General features: G+C 32.5%; 1 long non-coding RNA gene across 2 annotated transcripts; it reads left to right on the top strand.

Moving 5' to 3' along the window:
* The first annotated feature begins 12,517 nt into the window (after positions 1-12,517).
* On the top strand, positions 12,518-18,202 carry LOC128222178 (uncharacterized). 2 transcript variants are annotated; one of them, XR_008259094.1, is made up of 4 exons: positions 12,518-13,747; positions 15,701-15,859; positions 16,105-16,241; positions 16,678-18,202. It is a non-coding gene; the product is annotated as an uncharacterized LOC128222178 (long non-coding RNA). The 2 variants fall into 2 exon arrangements; XR_008259095.1 differs by having other exon boundaries at positions 12,737-12,851.
* Positions 18,203-18,237: the final 35 nt, after the last annotated feature.

The following is an 18,237-nucleotide window of genomic DNA, read 5'->3' as shown; positions in this document are numbered from 1 at the left end:
AAAGCAGTTATACGAGAAATATCACAAAGCATATTTTAAAAAGAAATATAAAAACAAAAATGTATCGATTAAATATCATCTAAATCATGTAATATAAATTTATATCAGAATTATCTCAAAAAGCGGTACAAAGGATAGATCATACAAATCATGCATATCAGAAATATCGCACAAATCAGTAATTTATATACATCATACAAATCATAAATATATCAAAAATCACACACAAAAAAATATCTAAAAGATATCACAAAAATCATATATACAAGAAATTATCATTTAGGATTATTACGCTGACGGGTCACACATAAACACATGTTACAAAGAAATAAAGTACATGTATATAAAGATAGTGAGGGACCGAATAATAGAGTTATAATCAAGGACATATTGTGTGACATGGAATGAAGTCTTCTTGAATCAGTTTTGTTGCGCATTGTCAAATAAAAGAACCAACAGTTTAACAGAGATACTGACAGAGTAAAACAATCAAGGATAATTGAATCGCCTGAAAAACGTTTTAAAGATAAAGGCGATAAAGAAACTGACCTAACAAGAGACCTACCTAAAAATGTCACAAACATAAATTCGGGATCAGTTTGGGAGATTATATGTGTAATATTCCAGAAAATGATCATTGTAATTGCCAATGTCTAACAAATCAGGAGAGGATACAGAAACGGAAAGCCTGTCATATTCGTTCAGCTTGAAAACCGCTGACAGGAAACTTGTAAAAAACACACCATTTCTTTCAATTGATTTCTTGGTTTCCATTAAGACACCAGTCGTTCCATATGTGTGGGTATGAAGATCAACATGATGACTGAACATCGTTGGTTTGGTTGTGCGTAACTTCTTTCGTGCCCGTATATTCAACTGCGAAGAAACGATGTAGTAGCCAGGCTGCCGTACGAATATATCGCCTTCGAGTTCCAAGTGGACGCATTTATTTGCGTAAAAGGGTTCGACCGTTTTTTTTTCCACAGGACCTTGTGATGATCTTAAATCAGAATAAAATTATAACTAATATCAACTATATATACACATAACAAATGATATGATAAGTGTTGTTTACTGTTCTTACCATATACAATATCGCTAGGCTTGAATTCCACAATTCCAACTACTTTAGCAATGGGCTGTTTGTCGTGTGTTTCTCTTTCACAGGCGGCCTACTCTACCGCTAAGTCAATTAGACCTGTGTAATGTAACAATCTTATTAAATAGGTATCGTGGACATAAGGACAAAAGCTCATACGCTTGTTATGTACTAAATAGCAATTCAATTCACTGTTTATGGCTCTGCGTTTGAATCTCTGACAGACAAACGATACATCTAATTAACTCGTACTTACTTTGTCTTGAGCTGCTCTGGTGATACTTAACTGCAATTTCCTAAAGAGCAAAACAAGATACATCCTTATTAATAAACTAGTATATATATATGTGTGTTAGCGTTGCAGCCTAGTCAAATAAAACAAAACTATTCATCCTTAATTAAATCCCTACTAATTGACCTACTGCGATATCTTCGCATTATATGGGTTGATTTTTATGAATCGTTTATTTTACAGTTAAAAGAAAAGAAAGTAGCAAAGTAAAATCAGAATATGCCATTTGCTTTGGTTGGTCATAGTTGCTAAGCAAAATAATGCACTTCATGATTTACCATTTGAAACTTCATTTGAAAAATTATTCCGGCAGGTCCGCAACACATCCCATCGTCTCTGTATTTGATAGCAGAACGACCAGCAAGTTGTTGCCCTGGGTTTGTGTTACCATTGGATTTAATTTCGTCGCAAGGAATGCATGTTATACTGTCTTGCGGTTGTGTTAAAGATGTTCTTACAACAGCAAATGCAATTATCAGGACTAGGAACGCAAGCGTAAGGATGACGTTTGCTAGTATGCAAATAAAGGTGACTTGTTTTGAATGGATGCGATTGCATTTACCGGACTCCTGAAAAAGAAACACACTCTGAAAACAGCCCATTGCGCAAACCTAAATTTAGGCTTAGTGTTCCATTTTTGTTTCACACTTCATTTTTACATGTTAAAGCAGAACAGTACATTAAGCATATCTTACGTACAGATAATTCGATATATATTACTTATGACCATCAGCTTTGTCTACTAATGCATTAAGTATTTTTTTCAAGTGAAATTGTATTAGTATAAACACAACAACACCATCAACAACAACAACAACAACGTAAAACGTACTCTCTCCTTTCTCGCAGGCTTGCGTCCGTTCGGCATCCTGCCTTGAGTTCAGTACAGGGTGTTGCGGCTTGTCTGTGCTAGTTGTTTATGCGCTACGATGTAACTGAACCCACTGCTGATGTATGGCAGGATTATAGTCCTCGGTGTCTGTAATTTTCCAAAGAGACATTTCACATGTGGTATTTAGAATATTCGTGAATAAAGTAAATGAACGTTTAAAATAATATGATGAGCTGGTATGTAATTCGCTTATTCAAAAGGAAAAACTAAACATCGCTTGTGTTAAATTTGAAGTATCTGCGATCCATTATCGATATAGATTTAAATGAAAAAAAAAATATTTGAGTTGGTCAGCCACCGATGGAAATACAAAAACGCATAAGTTTAAGCCAGCGTTTCAACTGACGCTAAGAGTGATCTCTAAAAAAGACAAAATATAAAAACAAAAAAACTCCTTAAGCGCTCTAGTCATATTTTATCGCATTGCAAAGGCAAGGACTAAGATTACACGGTTGTTAAAGTTAGCCTGAAGTCGGTGTATGTTTCTAGAGCTGATTTTATTCTCAATGACTGTTAAGCAGTGTATATATGGAGTAGTCTTGTAAAAATAACGTGTCTCTTCTCTGTCTGCAGTGCTTTGTTTGAAATAGTTAATATCTCGTTCAAATGAGATGTTCAATTACTGTAATTCAAAAACACATTTAAATCGACCTTATTTTCATTGCTTCGTTGTTTTGATTTAAGAACGGTTAATATATTTAATGCATATTTACACATAACTACTTTATGTTTTATGATAATACAATCATTTTTTTACGATCATAGATATATATTGCAGCTTCCGGTTTATTTCATCAAGCGTAGCTAAATATACCACTTTCAATTATTTACTTCCTCGTTCACACATTCTATTTTCAATTGATAACAAAGAACCTGATCTTATATAGCACCCACGAATACCACGCTCACATTTTTTAGGACCGAAAGCTAAATAAAATACATTCTGTGACACTGTACAGCCCAAAGTTCAGCAGACGTCCTTACACCATGCTTTTTATTGCGACGGATTAGCCATTTTCTCCCCAAAACGAGGCAAATATGCAATTTTGTGTAATGGTTGGAGGATATGTGACAAGTCTTGAAAAGGTTTCTAACCTAACCCAATGATCTGGTCATCTACCATGATTCTTCAAATCAGCGGGAGTTCAGAAAAATAGTAAGCATCATCAAAATGGTAATTTGCCGATTTTAAATGAAGACTTATGCTCCGATTATGTTTTTCAAGTAAGCTTAGGTGGTTTATATTTAATCGGGTAATTGAGTCACCAAGTGAATTTTAGTACAACACACATTATTGCATAATGGTATTAGACTACGGTGAACTTATACTTCCTAGCGTCTCTCAGATGTTCTTTATCGCATTTAGATGACTATTTGTCCAATTATACAGACTACGTTATGAACGTTTGTGTTGCCGTGTAAATTTATTATAACAATGACAACTAGAAAAAAGTCCAAAAACATCGAGAAATAAAAGTCATCAGGGCCTTAACCCATGTTAATGTTCGCAGATGCTTAATTAAGTTAACCTTAAAACATTCAAAATTCACGCCTCGATCAATATCGTGATAACACACTTTATTGCTTTAGGGTTTAAGTTCAACTTTTTTTCTTATCAAAGAAAGAACTTCTTACATTCAGACCGTTTCAAGAATATTACTGCTATCATGGGTAAATCAAATATATCCTGATATTTGAAGTGTGACTCACTGGCTTTTCACTTCACAGGTTATCATGTCGGTATTTAAAGAACATATTAAGCGTCAATATTGACAATAAAAGAAACATTGCAAAAAAACGCCGGCCAAAACTGATTGAAGCTGGATAGCAATTCGGCAAACAAACTTCATAAACATTGGCAATTAATCGAAAGGATTCTACTAACTTAAGTATAACATGCTAATTGTAATCAACTTTTAACTGTTTATAACTTGTGTTCATTGATTAAAAATGATTGCCTTTTGTACGCTCCTAAAATATCTTATATCTCTAAACAAATCGTTGTTTTGAACGTGTTAAGAGTAAATGCGTTCTTATAAAAACAACAACCTCGACAATATACAACTTTAAATGCATATCATGAAAGAAAATAAAGAATACTTTAATTCAACTAACAATGATACCAACTGAACAAACAATGATCAACATTGAACTTGTTTTGAAGTATATTGTGGCTCATAAAGACGTTCTTAAACATGTTTCTCATTCTTTATAGATATCAATCAGACCATGTCTTAGTTTAAACATTTTTTTTTAGTAATAAGGGTATACTTTAGATTTATACATGTTTTAGTATTTCACGGGACTCATGATGAAATTAATTCTTAAACGCAATGATAAAAATCGGAACAATAACAAATACATTAATAATTGTTTATCTACTGATGATTTGAGAACTGTCCATATCACGATTCTATAAATGAAAGGTTATGTGTTCTTGATTTCAAAATATCGTCCGAAAGATTTATGATGTAGTTTAAAACCGTTGCTGCAAAAATATTTCATCATCGGAGTATAAACATCATCTGATTAATATCCCAATTGAATCGTACAAAACGTTTACCTTTGAGAGATTTTATTCCCGATATAAATGTTCTTGAAATATCAACGCAGTGTTTTTACGTGCATACATTGTTCGATGTTTCGTCGTTTTAAATGACTTAACGTTTGGTAATGGATAATCTTCAATTATAGCATAACAAGTAGGCCCTGTCCTCCGCACGGCACTCTCTCTATATAATTATATCCAGATTTGTTTACGTTTAACTATGAAGCATGTCCCAGGCTGAAGTGCTGCATAACGAAAAGCTCTTGAAGCAGATTTCTGTTTAAACGTGTAAACGCTTAAAATGTCGGCAATAAACTCCTTAATCAAACTTTAAAGTTAAATGCACTAAAGCTTCAGTATCAGTCATATATTTTAAACCAGCTGACTTCTCAAATTCGTTTCATATTATAGCTCAATGAAAGATATTGAAAGATAAAGGGTATGCTCGAAAGAAGTAGTGTTTAAATTCCCCTCGTAGACATGAATTATTTTGTCTTAACACCATACTAACTTATTTTTAAATAAAAACAGTTTAGTTTATTTATCCGCTACCAAATAAGGAGATGGCTGCGCTGTATGGGGAAGGGGTGCTGTTAGTTTGTGGTTACCTTCCAGTTTACATTGCATAAGTATTATTTTCATTATGAGATAGAACATATTTTTCAGTCCGCCTGATCAAAATACTTAACGTAAGGATCAAAAGCAAATGAGACAAATTAACAACATTATTTCATAATTTATACATACAACAATGTTATACTTCACAGTATCAAACTCATTTTCTTAAACGCACTAATTTACCTTCACGTTATGACACACCCGTTGCATCAATGCAGCATACCGAGGTAGCTGCCCCGGTTAAACTTCCAAAGCAAAATTATACATAAAAATGTAATCCAAGGTCAATACATTTCAAATGTCATCCCTTCACAGTATATTCACTGTCCAGAAGATGATGTATCGATATTCTTTTTTTCCGATTTTAATATAATGAATTAGAAAAGGTATATACGTTTACAATCATTGTGGATATAACAGGTACACAATTTCCCATGCGGATCGGGAATGTTCAGAACTGCACGGCTGGTTATCTCGTCCTGTTGGACATTATGTTTAGGTTGTGGGCTTTAAAAGTATCTTACTTTTCATTGCTGGAGTATGGCAGAATCCAGGGCTCGTTGAGGTATGATCGTATATTAAATTTGAAATTGGATACTTGTGTATCAAAATAGGACTTCTTACTTTCAGACCGTTTCAAGAAAAGAGAAATCTCTTGTATGTATTTAGTTTTGCATTTTTTTACACCAGCTAAACGACCATATAAAAACTCTTGCTATCATTTATCTAAAAATGAACGCATTAACTTAACACCATTTTACTAATGATCAATAAAGGTATTTTGCACAATCAAATATGAACCTAACTGATATTTTTTACCTTAAATCTTTCTTAACAAACATGATTCGAAATATATAAAACAAACAAATGAAATAAACATAACGCGATTTTAACGTAAAATCATAGTGTAAAAAGCAAGAAATAGTTTCTGTCTTGAATTTAATCCCATTTTTGGTTTATAGTGTTTGAAAACACCAGTAAGGCGAAATGGGATGCCTTTTGCCTTCCCGACATTAATTATTGCTCATTTAATGTTAAATAGTCTAGTCCTGCGTACATGAATGCAGACTTTTCATTTCCCTAACATATTTTACCTGAGCGAATATACTGGAATATTATTTTATCGTCTCAATCGTTGTCAAATACAGTTTTGTTTCGCGCTATTTTTTTCGCCCTTGCTTATTATTCTCGTTCTTTTAAAAATAGTTCAACATATTGTTGCTGTCACTTTTGGATGTGTGTACTGGCCAACAAAAATCAACTATCAAATATTAAAATGCATACACGAAAACATGCCTTCACTGGTATGATGTTATTCTTTTACGAAATAATGTTAAAGATTACCGACGATCAACGTGATTTGTCAGCAATACTGTTAACCTACAAGTGAAAGAAATGCATCAGCAAGGAGAAACAGACTGTAAGACAAGATATATCCGGTACCAATACAACCGTCGTGTCCGTTTCAAAACGAATATGATCGGTTGGAAAACCCGAAACGAACATTATTTTGTTGAGCCTAAAAAGACAAATTTTGCTCTTATCTGTGGAGCACTTGTACGATTTAGAGTGCTCATTTTCGTTATGTGTCTTAAACTGTAAACGCGTTTGTATCGAATATCGTCCGCATAACCTTCTTATCATATGATTACTTCAATATTTGCCTTTAACTTTGTTTGCGGCGATATAATCATCCTAAAGCTTATAAATCGCTATCAAAATAATAAACTTGTAAAGTAATTTATTCCTCAATGCATTTAAGTTTCTGCATCTGCTTGTCAAGTGGTTATAATCGAACATGATTAAAAAATATTAACAGTCCTATGCGTCTTCAAAAATTGTTTACTGTAGACAGGCGCTTTCGAGATCTTTTTTATCAGGACATAATTCCATTTTTTAAATAATGCAATGTATATAGGGTCACTAGGTACCTCAATTAAGCATTATTGACATTAGCCAGATGTACCTCCATATATAATACAATGACAATATTGGACACGCCAAGTAGCCATACCTGATAAGAGGCACGTTCTAAAGGTACTTAAAAGTCACAAAACAACTACAACAGACTGCACATATGTAACTATTTTTTTAATATCTACATGCGACATGTTATACGACCACGTATACTAGTAATATTCGACACTCTTAAAACAAAGAACAACAAACAACACTACTTCTCTTTGAAAATATAACCCAGCTGTGCATCTTGTTATCCATTCGTGTAATATAACGCAATACTTTTCAGAATTTTGTTTTCGTTTTTATTTTAATAGGCTGATTTCTAAAAAAATATTAATTATGTGGAACTATGCAAATGAACGACAGAAATACACACACCTAGATAACACGTATCTACAACACTTATTCTTTAAACGTGATCCTGGATTTTTGAACTCATTGCATATGTGCTTTTCAAAACAGCAATGTTAACCGTCATTTTGATAGATTTCAATTATTTTAAACAATAAATGGATTCTTACACATTTATACTATGAAAATGTAACATATAAGCGCCTGTTTAGTTTTAAAACTCATTATTATGCATTGATTAAAGTATCGTTCCTTAACAGGTTTGAAAGGAACGGTTCTAAAGTCGAGCATTGTGGGACACCTGTATAATCTGTTGCCCAAGACATTGCACGAGCGCCGCGGAACCAAACTAAAACAGTAAAAGGGTGGCAATTTGCAACAAGTATAAAAGTAATTACTGGCTTATTATATCAGTCAACACTTGTTAGGCATGTATGATAAAGCTGAAAATTGTGCATACAACGTTTTTTCGTAAGTACAGCCTGAATGATATAATACAGCAAATCAAAATTATTGTTCCCTTTATATCTATCCAAGTTGATACAAAGATAAAATCATTTTAAGACTGCAGTAATAAATAGTTGTAAATATAACAGTGCCTTCAACGTGCTTTGTCAGAGGGTACTATGTGTGGTCAACACGATCAAGAGTTTCTGATAAACTTGAACATTTTATATTGTGTCGATAAGGGATAAATGATTGTTTTGAGAAAAAGTTATTTTACTTAATTACTTAATCATTCATATTCAGTTATTATTTTTATAACGAATATCTTCAAAACAGACGATAACTGAAAATAATAGAACACATGAATATTAACTTGAAAGTATACAGTTCATGGTAATTACATACGCCCGGCAGTAGCAGTTTTAAGTAAGATTGCAGTAAATGCATAAAATCACATATTAAGATAAACATAAACAATAATGATAATGTTAAACGTTATTATTTAAAGCAATGCAAGTCTAATTTCCTTAAACAAACATAATACTCAACGTTTTTAATTGCTATCAACTTAAACACACTTGGTCGTGCATAATATAATTTAGTAATGTAACGTTTCTATTAAATATGTTTTTATTACTTTAACCATTATATATTTTACAACGATAGTGAAGGAAGCAATGATACCTTATACTAAGTCACTCTCGTAGGCACGATGTTGCGCGAGAATGTGGTCTTGTGTTGTGGGGGAAACCGGAGCACCCGGAAAAACCCCACTTGTCCGGCTTGGTAACCACTATCAAAACTCACATGCGCCCATACCGGGAATCGAACCCGGGTCGCCTTGGTGAGAAGCGTGTGCGCTAACCACTGCGCTAACCGTACAACCTTTTTTTAATTTATAACGTGCGGCAAGTTCTAAAACTATTCAAACATTCAATAGTAAACATTTCATTTAAAATACTCATTTCTGAAAATATTTTCAAAAGTGGCAGCTATATGTGTATTACAGCGTAAGATATTAAGTATCGTATCTGATTATGAAAGACAAATAGCCGAGTTGTTCCACTACATCATATTAACACAAGATTAATGACAAATTCCATTCCCAAAATGTTTTCGTTTAAAAATGAAAAGTTATCGTTCATGTTTCTAATATCTTCGAATTACAACTATTGCGTTCAAAGAACAGATGTTTTGTTTTCAACAAGTCTAGTTTATTGCTTGAAACTTCTAACACAACTTCAAATTCAAACGATATTTTAAATCGTGCATTCTTTCAGTGGGTTAAGGAATGGTCATATCCAGTACATGTCATTGTGTATATTCCAAACTGCATGTATCAATCTGATAAACATGTTTTTTGGATAACTCATAGTATCATATATTTTAGACAAAATATTTGAATGATTTTTGGAGCATAGTTATATTGCGCAACATTTTGAATCGCAATCGGTTACCGCGTCAGAACGAGAAATGATTTTTTTTATTTATCTATCGTTTATTACAAACGCTACATGCGCTAGATTTGTAAAAATACTCTTTAAATAAAATTAAGATAAAAACAGGAAATGTACGTTGTCTTAAATGTTCTTATCATTTAGGATTTTGTTGAATAACCCGTTTCCATGTCCAGAAGTTCAAACTTCAAATATTGAGTGGATTTATTATATGTAAGCCATACAAAATACCACGCTAAGTTGTTGACAGTTCTTAAAAGCATTTTGGTAGCCCTTTTGACCGAAAACAATTAAGATTAATGTATGATACGTGGTATCGAATTCAGTTAGTGGCTTGCAACTGTTGATCCTTGACGTTTCATACTATAATTATTCGTCAAGATCTTCACGAAAATGATGTGAAAAATCCTTTTAAAACAACCTTTATTTTCACGAAGAATTTCAACTTTGTCTGTTGTTAAAGGGTCTGCCTACTGCCATCAATTCTTAACACATTCACTATAATTGTATAAAAATATCGTAATATTGAAGCTGATATATTTGTGCAAGGTAGCGTGCATGATCTCTATGAACTTATAATTTTAGAATCAATGATTGACTATCAAATATCGACGGTTCATCGTTTACTTGCTTACATCGTTTACAACTTAAACTTTAAATGCTACCTTTAAGATTGATTATAAATTACTATTTCAATCAAACTTGGAAATAGTACCAACATCTAATCCTTTACTATTTGTCAATTACATTTTTGAACAAAAAACAAGATAAGGTCGTATTTTGATTTCACAGAGCGCTTACAAAAGCGCTCATTTTGTGTGAGCTGTTTTGAAGTTTACTGGCAAGTTTATAATGTTTAATTTGCTCTCGAAAACAAATTATATGGTGTATAACCACCTGCAAAAAAAAGATCAGGCCTGTAGCATCACTGAGACACAGCGACCTCCTAAACAAATCCAAAGCAAAATAAATATAACTAAAGCTTTCATAGTACAGCGTGCTCGACTAAATGTTGCCTATTCAAAGCAGCAAAAAGACAATTTAATCAGTAAAGAAAACACGACGCACTGCGACAAAATCAGGTTTTTAATGGTTGCTTGAACAACCTCAGCCTTTGTAGTTAGATTTATTTCTCTTTTTTTAAGAAAACAGTGATCTTGGCTCTAAGGACCCAAAACGCATTCCAATGAAGGTCTCCATAAAATTGTTCTATAAACAAGGTTTGGTCACTATATGTCAAACCTAACAAAAAATATTCAATACCATTTGTCAGTTTGGCGCCACCATCATGTCGGCTCGCCCAAACAACGGCGTACGTCAATATTTCACTTTGGTTAATTTAACAAAAACAAACTTGCCTGTCATATGCAATGAAAAAGAAGGCAAATGTAAATCAAGGGTCATAATTTGCATTAAGAGTTGGTATGGAGGAATTTCAACTTATCGTGTGGTGACCGCTACCAACTGTGCAAAGTGTTAGGTCAATTGAATGAAGGGTTTAGAATTAGTAAGTGAAAATCCCAAAATTGACACATGTTTAAAACTCTGTAGTACATTACGTAATGATCATGTATCATTATTATTAAATCCAAGGAACGATTTTGAAAAGAGGTATGAACTATTTTAAAAGAGATTGTAAATACTAATATTATTTCGAATTTTGTTGAACAAGAGAACAACAACATTTTGTTTCGCTTTGTTAAGGTATTAATTGCAGTGTACACCCTGTATGTTTGTCTCATATTTAGTCTACGAACAATATTTTGTTTGCACCCATATATATCTATATATTGTATATATGCATACTTCTGTTGAATAATCTATCATCCTCAATTATTTTTAAATCCCTTGTGTGTTTTCCTGAAATATTTTAAATGTTTTCCCGTCATTTTTAAATGCAATAAAGTATTGAATTAAATTGATGAATAAAAAAACTACAACAACTATAAGTCCTGTACACTAACCACTTGTCTACGGAGGATAACTATGGACAATACGAATGTTTAAAGAACTGTAATGATATATACTAGATACTCATTGTGAAACACAATAAACTTCAATATATAGAACAAATATAGTGGTGTGTAACCTTAATTTCTATGAAACGTTGTTGCATCAGATAAATGCCGAAATGCATTGATATTCTTGAGACGAGTTTAAATCATAACAAGAATACACTTCTAGCTGACTCATTATTGCACCGCAACCTAAAACGTTTGGGTTTTATGCAAACAAAATATCATTAAATACGACATGATTGTAAATCAATATTGATATACCATCGTCTTACCTGGTGTCCCTAAACCATGTCGCTCAGTGTACATATTGACTTAAACCACAATGTACCGGAAGATATTTAGCGTTTTCAGAGTTGACCTAAATTCATCAAAGCTTTCTTGTATCATTATTTTGAAGATCTAAACTGAATTATAAAATTAAAAACACGCTTTGGATCGAACGAAGCATACATAATGCACCATAACTCAATTAATAAACTCACAACCGAAACCTGTAGACCACTATCCTTTCAGTATAGAGCTTGAGTATATTTGCCTATCAGTTCTACCCTGCTTCGGAAAAAAACACTGTGAATTCCGTTTTTACTTCACAACGCACTGTATGTTGTATCATATCACTCAGAGCATGCACTAAAACCCCCCTGCAAAAAATAACATTTGTACGATAGCAATGATTGATGGTAAGACTGTCAATGATTGCAGACGTTGATTTGTCTATAAGACTACGGTAACCTTTTTATATCCACCAACTACAAAACTATATATATTATTTTCATGTGGATGTAATCTTCAGTTTTTGTTCTGACTGTGGCAGAGACCATATGTGACGACGCCTGTAGAAAGGGGTACAAAGTCGGCAATTTCAATTTCGAGAAAAACGTGTTTAAAGTTTTGTTGATTTATTTCACTGACTTTAATTGGTATAAGTCACCATTTCATTGTTAGATTTATAAATTTTAACGTACAACAATTGTTTAAATTGCATCCATAAAATATACATATTCTCCGACAACGATGTTACCGATAGCGACGAGTATAATAACAACAAGATTATCTCCCTTATGCATATACGTAATTTCCGGTTGGTAATTGACAAACAAGAAATTTTCAAACGTTTTTTGTCTTCATTTGCTGCTTTTCGAGGATGCTTCTGTCGAGTTTTGACAGGTAAATATCATTGCAGTTGTATAAATTTAATATTAAATTTTATTATGTTAAAATGATATAGAAAAAGGCGAAAATATTCGTCAATTGTCATAAACCCGGAAGTAAACGGAGCAAGACAAATCGGCCCCTTACCAAATCGGCCTACTACCAAATCGGCCCCTAAGACGTTTCGGCCCTGCCATTTCGTCCCCTTAATTAAAATGACTCGAGACGTTTCGGCCCCTTAGTGATTTTGAACAGAGACATTTCGGCCCCTTAATTTGTTTTTATTTTTTATCTTGAGTATAAAGAAAAACATTGTAGGTCGTCTTATAAATGTAAATGAGATATGTAAATAAGTTGTTAATAACATCTTTAAATTTACATAGACAAATATGCATGAAAAACATTGATATGACTGATATAAAAATATAATTAAAATCTAAATACTTATTAACCCTGATTTTTAATATAAAATATTAGAAAATCTAAGAAAGTTTATTTGTTATAACTGTTAATTATTAATTGATCATTAAAGACTTCAAAGAAAATGTGCCTATGAACCATGCGTTCTTTACAAGGCAAACGGTAAGTGTTGTGGGTGTGAAAAAGACATTCAAAGACGTGTGAATGAATAATTGTCTTTAATTTGTTAATGATATTTACAGTTGATTAAAGAAGATTTGAGTAATATAAACACCGTTAAATCGTTTCTAAAAGTGGGTACCATTTGTTTTAAACGTGTTGCTGTGCTACTGTTAAATTTTCGTGTATTGGACATTATTAACACGTTGTTGTTCTACTTTTATTTTATTGTGTAATGGAATGTTGTTAAAAATTGTAATGTCTGATTCGGATTTTTGTATTGAGTGAGATAAGGTTGTGGGACCGTTGGCAGCATCGAGTCTGCGATACAGGTAGGTGCAAGTAATATGTTTTATAGACACAAAAAAAACGTATATAAATGTTTAACACTATCAAGGTATGGCTATGTTTACCGCTAAGTACTCCCATAACTTATGTAATTTAGATTAAAATGCACGTACCGCCAAAGGTATATAACTGCTTCTGTTGTAATAAACCAAGATGATTCTTGACTTCTGCTACTACCTGCATTCACGTGCATTATTTAGCGCATTATTGCTATGTGTTTCACAAGATTTATACCCTGTTTACTGCTAAGATTGAGCATTCTCAAATATTTATTGTTGAATAAGATTTTAGAATTAAATTTCAGGAAACCAAAAATATCTCTTATAAGTATTACCTAACACATTTTAAAAATACAAAAATAAAAAAATGGGAGAAAAACAAAGAAAATAAATTTGCAAAAATTCTGGATTTGCAAACTTAATCCGGATGCTGTTTATACATAATTAGGAAATAATGTTTGTTTTATAGATATGACTTGCAAACAAGTGACAACTTGATAGTTCTACAGATATTCTACAACAAATATGCATTTTAAAAAGAGTAAAACAATATATCCGTAATAAAATAATAATATTCTGTTTGAGGCGCGAAGAGATAATTGGGTATTGGGTAATTCTGTAAGTGTGAGAATTAGCGGTTGGGAAAGTCGGAACAAACCTTGTACACGTATTTGTAAGCTTGTAAACACAAAGTGTCATAATTCCAACGCCTGATACCCCTGTGGAATGTGACAATTCGCCATAAGACCGTCTGTCTAAAAACACCTTTTAAGCCAGTATGGTTTTGCATACGTATTCAATATAAGATTAATAATAGTTTTTTTCATCCTTACCTGATTTAAAATATAAATTCATAAAATGTATAACTTATGTCTTACCATGTGTTTGTTTATTTATTATTAAATTGTAGTTAATAAGAAGATGTACTGTATACTAGTTCTTATAAAAAATCTGTTTTCTTCTTTTCATAAATCATTATCCATCAATTCAGATGTTTCGCAGTTCGCCACTGCGGAATCGTTCCTTAATGAAACTTCAAATGAACTATCCGCTCTAGACGCCAGGATCATGGATGAGTGGGACTCATACGATTCGCATGATGTCACCTGCGAGGAGTTCCTGAAAAATTTTGGTGCCATCTACGGCGGGCGATAGGTGTTTGGTCAAGACTGATGTTAGACAATGGACATGTCATTAAACATAATATTAGCAACATAGTTATGTTTAATATTTAAAGATTATTTAAAAAAAAATGAAGTTTAAACATTTTTTCTTCAACTCTATTTCATTTTATAAAAATATCTCGTGAATAAATCTTTACATGTTTTCAAGTGTACAGATATTTTCTTTAAATCTGTTTTTATCTATACCTTTGTATGTATGTATATAGCTTTGTCTATTAAAATAAAAAATGAAATTACATGTTTTTTACTTATATTTAGAAATAAAAAAATATAAAATATAAATAAGGGCCGAAACGTCTCGGTAATCAGGGGCCGAAACGTCTACGGGATGGGGACGATTTGGTAAGGGGCCGAAAAGGTAACCGTTTGAGCTAGGGGCCGATTTGGTAAGGGGCCGATTTGTCTGGTAGCCAAACAAATGGCTTGAACTGGCGGTTTTATTTAATTTCCATGCCACATTGTCCATAATAATGAATGAACTTGTATAATTATATAAATTTCTCATCATACCGAGTCATATGTTTTTGTAGTCATGGGAGTAAAGTGTTCCCGATGGACATGTCAACGACACTGATGACATTTTAATAAGGATTTGTGTAACTTATGAATGACCTTTATTTACTAGAAACACTCAACCTGTCCATGATAACATTGTAGATAATTATAATCTGTTTATGAGTTTTGATAACAACAATAATGAATTGACAAGAGATCACAGTGCACTACATGACATTATATTGCTATCTTATTTCAGGACAGTATCCATGTTACCTGCCCGGCCCCCTCCATTACAGTTGGGACATTGCCTGCCAGTCTTCTTTCCCAATCATGCCCAACCGATTGGTCCAATATTGTTCAAAACTTGATGGAAATGCGGTGTCATCGTAGTTTGGAGTATGTGCAGAGCACTCGGGTACATTTTAGTTATTTATAACTTAAGTTCACAAATTAAGAAACGGTTGTTAATTGACAGCTTTTTCCAAGCAAGGAAGATTTTTGGTTGCACACATGACAACCTTGTTATACGTAATCAGAAGACATATTGTGTAATACTGAATTTATAATTAACTGGTTTCCATATTTTATTTTGAAATTATGCAATATTTTAGATAATCAAAATAGCATGTTTAAGATAAAGATGTGTATCAAATGTTGCAGGACAACAAGTAGTTCGTTTCTTCGATGAGACTGAATTGAAAGGGAGCAGACACTGTTGTGAGCATGATGATCACTTCTTCAAGTACCATGGCTTGGAGATAAAAACCCGAAATAAATTGGCACTTTGGTCTTAGCAGGTAGTTAATAAAATGTTCACATTAAACCCTACAGAAGAGTACTTTAATTTTGAAAACACTTACCTAACAGAATTGAGTCCTAGATTTTTAAGAGTATTCACCTCAGCGTTAGCCTTTTAATTGGTGTCAGTTACATGTAAACAAAATAACCTTGACCATAACTCAATAACTGTTGAAATTGATAAAATACATCTTTGCATACCTGTTGCCAGAGGAAGAATGTATATGTGAACTTCCATAAGTATGCTATTTTTATATTACATTTCAAATTTTCAACAATGTTAAACAAAAATAAACGCTGTTTAAACTAACCAAGTAACTCCTGACATTGTCAAAACACTGGCATGATATCTTGATCTTTATATAAGCTTGTACTTTTTTGTGATGTCACAATATGACTGATCTAGACATAATTTCTATCAATCCATACTTTCAGCAAACAGGCCTGGCTTTGTGCAGTGCAGGTTTGCTGCATGGGTGATGGTTTAGTTTACCTGATGAAAACCAGAGCAGTTGTGTACCCTGAACTCCTTTCCGAATTCTTCATCAAGGGGATGGATCTTGAATGGCAGTGGTATTAACATGACAAGATCAGAGAATACAGCAGATTCGACATTGAAAGAGACAGTGTGCCCTAGACAGTCTCAACCAAAGCATTGAACAAACTGTACAACCTGTTAATTAACTTTTTAGAGCTGTTTGTTTGGACTAGTGTTTGTCATTCAGAAATAAGTAATAACATTATTTCTCAGTATAAGAAATCTGTAGGAATTAGAAGCTGATATTTACTGTAACTATATAAACAAACCTCTTAGAGGTTTAGCCTTAGACAGGGAGCTACAGAAAAGAGACAGGTTTGCATGTTTCAATAGGACACCCTTCATTTATCTGTGAAGAATTTTAACATTTTGAATGTTACAGAAAATGTTAGGAATATTGTATAATGTTTAATTGAAGTACTATTAGGTTTCAAGTGCCAAATATGTAAAGCCTGTGTGTATTTATAATCTTGTGAATATAAAGTTGTTATCAAAACAAAATCAATATTTGACTGTCTTAAGCTTTTAATTCTATGAAGGCAGGAGGTTGCCAATCTTACTCTTCATGACGGGTGCTTCCAAAAAAGAACAGGGTGCAGAAACTTCCATAACTCTTGCTAGAACCCTAATATCCTTTTTCATCAAATTACAGTAACATTGACAATTAACAAATGATGCAGTGATAATTTTCTTATGCTAATATCATCAATTTTTATTGTCATTAAGTTTTCCTCTAGAATTGATTTGTACATGACTGTAATGTATTGAAAATTGATACTTGTGGTTGCCATGGTTACAACTTGTTTCTTAGTGTAGTAATATGTTATATATATATATAAATACAATATTGCGTTATGTAAACTTATAATATTTTAAGAAATAATGATTCAAACACATGTACAGAGACAATAAATACACTACTCTGTATTTTTGTTGCCATGGCAATGTTTCTGTGTATATTTGTTACATTTATTTTTTTTATTACAGGATTGTCCATTTTAATAGTGAAATTATAATGTGTATAATAAGCATAGCTACAAAATGCATAGATACTTAAATTACCTATTTCTGGATGTACATTTTCTTCATATTTCGATAATAGAATAGGTTTTGTACACTGAGCCCCCTTGGACTTAAATCACCATAGCAACAAAAGTCTTAAACATTTTGAATAATTTTTTTTTTAATATATTTGTAAAGTGTCTGCCAATGCTTAGGTTATTTCAGTACTTTTTAAGAGCGGCGTGTGTGATCCCTTTTACGTTTGATATTGAATTGCATCGTATTGTGGTTGTCATGGTAACATTTTGATTGCCATTTAAAACTTCAATCATAATTTTACAAGAATTTTGTCACCAGTTCAATAATATGTTATTTTGTGTAAGATATTTAACTACAAATTATATAAAGACATAAAAAACATGTGTTGTTTCATTTCTTTATCTAAAAAAATATGC

Source organism: Mya arenaria, chromosome 16, assembly GCF_026914265.1.
Source record: "Mya arenaria isolate MELC-2E11 chromosome 16, ASM2691426v1".
NCBI classification, from domain to species: domain Eukaryota; kingdom Metazoa; phylum Mollusca; class Bivalvia; order Myida; family Myidae; genus Mya; species Mya arenaria.
The sequence above is the reverse complement of the archived record's forward strand: the minus strand, read 5'-3'. Positions and strand labels throughout refer to the sequence as shown.